We start from the raw sequence: 6,633 nt of genomic DNA, 5'->3' as shown, positions 1-6,633 counted from the left end.
ATCAGAAGGTAAATCAATGTTATGACAGAAATCCGCTTTTTTGCATTTTCTCAGCGAGAAACAGTCATTTTGTACCTGAAACACTGTAAGTGGTTTGGTGAGTCCAATAATGAAATGAGTCTCTCAAATCAACTACATAGACTCCTTTTTCCAATTTTCTAACGTTTTCAATAGCTTGCCTTAAAAAATCAGAAGGTAAAACAATGTTATGACAGAAATCCGCTTTTTGGCATTTTCTCAGCGAGAAACAGTCATTTTGTACCTGAAACAAGACGACTGCCTAATTTGCAGTTATTAATCATATCCAGTACTGTCTTTCAAAAGTAATCAGTTGGCTTCCCTTGTGGTACATTTTGTATTTTCTACCCAGCATGGTAATACCGATGGATGATTTTTAATTTTACCGCACCAGGACAACTTATATGAAATCACACATTTATTTCTAACATGAATGATTTGAAGATAGGATTTTTTTTTCGCTACGCCCGCCATTTTCAAAGCATGCAAGTTTTCGTAGTGTAGTGGTTATCACGTTCGCCTAACACGTGAAAGGTCCCCTGTTCGAAACTGGGCGGAAACATGTATTACTGCAATAATATTATTTGGACTTGGAAAACCCCTCTAATCCTCTTCTTGGTGCTCGGCACAGGAAGGTCGACCATCTCTTTCTCGCATTGGGTCTTATGCAGAAATGAATTTCGTTGCAGTTCCACAACTGATTAAAAGCCAGTCATTCCCCATTTACCTAATCTTTCAAATGTCCAACTTTACAGGAAAAAAAGAAACATATTACAGAGATTTTTTACAGGATCTTTTCGTCATGCCCGCCTTTTTCAAAACATGTAAGTCACTAGCTCCACCACCAAACCCCAGCAGCATTAACACCAGACCCCACTAGCTCCACCACCAGACCCCAGGAGCTTCCAACACCAGACCCCACTAGCTCCACCACCATACCCCAGCAGCATCGCCACCAGACCCCAGGAGCTTCCACCACCAGACCCCAGGAGCTTCCACCACCAGACCTCAGGAGCTTCCACCACCAGACCCCAGGAGCTTCCACCAGACCCCAGCAGCATCACCACCAGACCCCACTAGCTCCACCACCAGACCCCAGCAGCATTACCACCAGACCCCATCCACCACCAGACCCTACTAGCTCCACCACCAGACCCCAGCAGCATTACCACCAGACCCCATCCACCACAAGACCCCACTAGCTCCACCACCAGACCCCAGCAGCATCACCACCAGACCCCATCCACCACCAGACCCTACTAGCTCCACCACCAGACCCCAGGAGCTTCCAACACCAGACCCCACTAGCTCCACCACCGGACCCCAGCAGCATCAGCACCAGACCCCAGGAGCTTCCACCACCAGACCCCAGGAGCTTCCACCACCAGACCCCAGGAGCTTCCACCACCAGACCCCAGGAGCTTCCACCACCAGACCTCAGGAGCTTCCACCACCAGACCCCAGGAGCTTCCACCACCAGACCCCAGCAGCATCAGCACCAGACCCCAGCAGCATCACCACCAGAACCCAGGAGCTTCCACCACCACACCCCAGGAGCTTCCATCACCAGACCCCAGGAGCTTCCACCACCAGACCCCTCTAGCTGCACCACCAGACCCCAGCAGCATCACCACCACACCTCAGGAGCTTCCACCACCAAACCCTAACAACAACTCAACAACCTCAAAAACCCGGCTCACCTGGAGCCACCCAAAGACCCGGCTCACCGTCCGAACCCGGGGACCCGCTTTTAAGCCCCCCACCGACCGGCCACTGGAGTGAAAGAGCCAGCCCTTGGGCCTGGAGGACCAGGGCCCTGGTACCATAAACACCCAGACGCTCCTAGCACCATGGACAGCACTCTGTCAGATGCTCAAGCGCATATTGTTTTTTACTCATGTTCTGGTTTCAGGACCACAATAAAAACACAATAAAAGCTGAACAGGGTTCCATGGTGTAATGGTTAGCACTCTGGACTTTGACCCCAGGAGCTTCCACCACCAGACACCACTAGCTCCACCACCAGACGACAGCAGCATCACCACCACACCTCAGGAGCTTCCACCACCAGACACCACTAGCTCCACCACCAGACCCCAGCAGCATCACCACCAGACCCCAGCAGCATCACCACCAGACCCCAGGAGCTTCCACCACCAGACCCCAGGAATTTTCATCACCAGACCCAAGGAGCTTCCATCACCTGACCCCAGGAGCTTCCATCACCAGACCCCAGGAGCTTCCACCACCAGACCCCACTAGCTGCACAACCAGACCCCAGCAGCATCACCACCACACCTCAGGAGCTTCCACCACCAGACCCCAACAACAACTCAACAACCTCAACAACCCGGCTCACCTGGAGCCAACCAGAGACCCGGCTCACCGTCCGAACCAGGGGACCCGCTTTTAAGTCCCCTCCCCCCCTCCCCCCCACTGTGTGGCGGAGTCACATCCTGGTTATACAGCAGAGTGGCGCAGCGGAAGCGTGCTGGGCCCATAACCCAGAGGTCGATGGATCGAAACCATCCTCTGCTACTTAAGGGATCCTCTCATACATGAGATGTGAGCGATTAACTGAAATCTATCCAGAGCTTTTTGGAAACAAGAAAGTGGATGTATGATCTATGAACATACTGCACTGACTGTTGATGAAAATGCATTTAATCAAAATGAGGATGAAAATATGTCTCAACCTAATAAAGTAAAACCAACCATTTTAAAATAAAGTAAAACCAACCATTTTAAAATAAAGACTCTAAATTGTCTATTTCTGAAGATTCACACACACACACACACACACACACACACACACACACATACACACAGCTGACAGGTTGTTGTGGCCGAGTGGTTAAGGCGATGGACTAGAAATCCATTGGGGATTCCCCGCGCAGGTTCGAATCCTGCCAACAACGAGTAATGTTTGAATGTGCAAGACGACTGCCTAATTTGCAGTTATTAATCATATCCAGTACTGTCTTTCAAAAGTAATCAGTTGGCTTCCCTTGTGGTACATTTTGTATTTTCTACCCAGCATGGTAATACCGATGGATGATTTTTAATTTTACCGCACCAGGACAACTTATATGAAATCACACATTTATTTCTAACATGAATGATTTGAATATAGGATTTTTTTTTCGCTACGCCCGCCATTTTCAAAGCATGCAAGTTTTCGTAGTGTAGTGGTTATCACGTTCGCCTAACACGCGAAAGGTCCCCTGTTCGAAACTGGGCGGAAACATGTATTACTGCAATAATATTATTTGGACTTGGAAAACCCCTCTAATCCTCTTCTTGGTGCTCGGCACAGGAAGGTCGACCATCTCTTTCTCGCATTGGGTCTTATGCAGAAATGAATTTCGTTGCAGTTCCACAACTGATTAAAAGCCAGTCATTCCCCATTTACCTAATCTTTCAAATGTCCAACTTTACAGGAAAAAAAGAAACATATTACAGAGATTTTTTACAGGATCTTTTCGTCATGCCCGCCTTTTTCAAAACATGTAAGTCACTAGCTCCACCACCAAACCCCAGCAGCATTAACACCAGACCCCACTAGCTCCACCACCAGACCCCAGGAGCTTCCAACACCAGACCCCACTAGCTCCACCACCATACCCCAGCAGCATTAACACCAGACCCCAGGAGCTTCCACCACCAGACCCCAGGAGCTTCCACCACCAGACCTCAGGAGCTTCCACCACCAGACCCCAGGAGCTTCCACCAGACCCCAGCAGCATCACCACCAGACCCCACTAGCTCCACCACCAGACCCCAGCAGCATTACCACCAGACCCCATCCACCACCAGACCCTACTAACTCCACCACCAGACCCCAGGAGCTTCCAACACCAGACCCCACTAGCTCCACCACCAGACCCCAGCAGCATTACCACCAGACCCCATCCACCACAAGACCCCACTAGCTCCACCACCAGACCCCAGCAGCATCACCACCAGACCCCATCCACCACCAGACCCAGACCCCACCACCAGACCCCAGGAGCTTCCAACACCAGACCCCACTAGCTCCACCACCAGACCCCAGCAGCATCAGCACCAGACCCCAGGAGCTTCCACCACCAGACCCCAGGAGCTTCCACCACCAGACCCCAGGAGCTTCCACCACCAGACCCCAGGAGCTTCCACCACCAGACCTCAGGAGCTTCCACCACCAGACCCCAGGAGCTTCCACCACCAGACCCCAGCAGCATCAGCACCAGACCCCAGCAGCATCACCACCACAACCCAGGAGCTTCCACCACCACACCCCAGGAGCTTCCATCACCAGACCCCAGGAGCTTCCACCACCAGACCCCTCTAGCTGCACCACCAGACCCCAGCAGCATCACCACCACACCTCAGGAGCTTCCACCACCAAACCCTAACAACAACTCAACAACCTCAAAAACCCGGCTCACCTGGAGCCACCCAAAGACCCGGCTCACCGTCCGAACCCGGGGACCCGCTTTTAAGCCCCCCCACCGACCGGCCACTGGAGTGAAAGAGCCAGCCCTTGGGCCTGGAGGACCAGGGCCCTGGTACCATAAACACCCAGACGCTCCTAGCACCATGGACAGCACTCTGTCAGATGCTCAAGCGCATATTGTTTTTTACTCATGTTCTGGTTTCAGGACCACAATAAAAACACAATAAAAGCTGAACAGGGTTCCATGGTGTAATGGTTAGCACTCTGGACTTTGACCCCAGGAGCTTCCACCACCAGACACCACTAGCTCCACCACCAGACGACAGCAGCATCACCACCACACCTCAGGAGCTTCCACCACCAGACACCACTAGCTCCACCACCAGACCCCAGCAGCATCACCACCAGACCCCAGCAGCATCACCACCAGACCCCAGGAGCTTCCACCACCAGACCCCAGTAATTTCCATCACCAGACCCAAGGAGCTTCCATCACCTGACCCCAGGAGCTTCCATCACCAGACCCCAGGAGCTTCCACCACCAGACCCCACTAGCTGCACCACCAGACCCCAGCAGCATCACCACCACACCTCAGGAGCTTCCACCACCAGACCCCAACAACAACTCAACAACCTCAACAACCCGGCTCACCTGGAGCCACCCAGAGACCCGGCTCACCGTCCGAACCAGGGGACCCGCTTTTAAGTCCCCTACCCCCCTCCCCATCACTGTGTGGCGGACTCACATCCTGGTTATACAGCAGAGTGGCGCAGCGGAAGCGTGCTGGGCCCATAACCCAGAGGTCGATGGATCGAAACCATCCTCTGCTACTTAAGAGATCCTCTCATACATGAGATGTGAGAGATTAACTGAAATCTATCCAGAGCTTTTTGGAAACAAGAAAGTGGATGTATGATCTATGAACATACTGCACTGACTGTTGATGAAAATGCATTTAATCAAAATGAGGATGAAAATATGTCTCAACCTAATAAAGTAAAACCAACCATTTTAAAATAAAGTAAAACCAACCATTTTAAAATAAAGACTCTAAATTGTCTATTTGTGAAGATTCACACACACACACACACACACACACACATACACACAGCTGACAGGTTGTTGTGGCCGTACCTTGCAGTTTCTGGACTGCCTCCGAGGTCCTAACACATCCTAACAGGTCCGAACAAGATCAAAGAGTTTCCACTGAGGTCCGAACAGATCCGAACGAGGTCCGAACAGATCCGAACGAGCTCCGAACCAATCCGAACGACGTGCCTGGTCACGTGATGTAGGAGGGGGCGTGGCTATCGCTTTAGAATGTCGGCCATGTTTTTCCCCGCATCACCAGGCAACACCAAAAACGGAAAAAGGTTTGAAAACTTGATTAATGCTCATAAAGGCACCGGCAGGTAGAAGCCGAATTTCAAAGCGTGTGATAAAACGATGAACAAACTATTTTTCTGTACCGCAAGCCCGTTATTTAACTTGTATTTTCAACTTTCTCGTTAAATAGCCGATTTGCTAATGGAGGTTCTGCCTGTGGGTGACGGTGGGTTATGATGCTGATGTGACTGAATCAGAACAACAATAGTAACGTATTCCTTTATTTACTGAATAAACTATGCCGATTTCTCGGGAAAAGCCTTAAGATGTGAAAAAATATTGCCAAATTTCATTGCCCATCAGTGGAATATTAATTTATCTGCTATCTGTGGCGTTTTCTCTCCTCTGGTAATGGAGCCTGGTTATACAGTTAGAGCAGAGTAGACAGATGTGTACTGATGTGTACATCTGTCCAGATGTATTATGCATGCTTAATTGGGCCAAGTTTAATTTTTCGTCAGTGGAATAGTATTTTTACATCTGTCTGTTTGATAATATATATAGCACCTTTCAAACCATACAGTTACAAAGTGCTTCACAACAATAATAAAACAGTAATGCAAAACATAACATAACATAACATAACATAACATAACATAACATAACATAACATAACACATCCATACATAGTTGCATCGGCTCTGTCTGTACAGGCTATAGCTTGATATTATCCTGTTTTATATATATATATATATATATAAGTATGTATGTATGTATGTATGTATGTATGTATGTATGTATATATATATTCCACAGAACAAACATTCCACAGAACAAATGAAGCATATGGATG

At 49.4% G+C, this 6,633-nt stretch overlaps 2 non-coding genes across 2 annotated transcripts; both read left to right on the top strand.

The window, feature by feature from the left end:
- Window positions 1-2,854: 2,854 nt before the first annotated feature.
- trnas-aga (transfer RNA serine (anticodon AGA)) lies at window positions 2,855-2,936 on the top strand. Its single transcript has one exon. It is a non-coding gene; the product is annotated as a tRNA-Ser (tRNA).
- A 256-nt stretch (window positions 2,937-3,192) lies between these two features.
- trnav-aac (transfer RNA valine (anticodon AAC)) lies at window positions 3,193-3,265 on the top strand. The gene has a single exon. It is a non-coding gene; the product is annotated as a tRNA-Val (tRNA).
- Window positions 3,266-6,633: the final 3,368 nt, after the last annotated feature.

Source organism: Cololabis saira, unplaced genomic scaffold (genome assembly GCF_033807715.1).
Source record: "Cololabis saira isolate AMF1-May2022 unplaced genomic scaffold, fColSai1.1 scf132, whole genome shotgun sequence".
NCBI lineage: Eukaryota > Metazoa > Chordata > Actinopteri > Beloniformes > Belonidae > Cololabis > Cololabis saira.
This window is presented reverse-complemented; position numbering and strand designations above follow the sequence as displayed.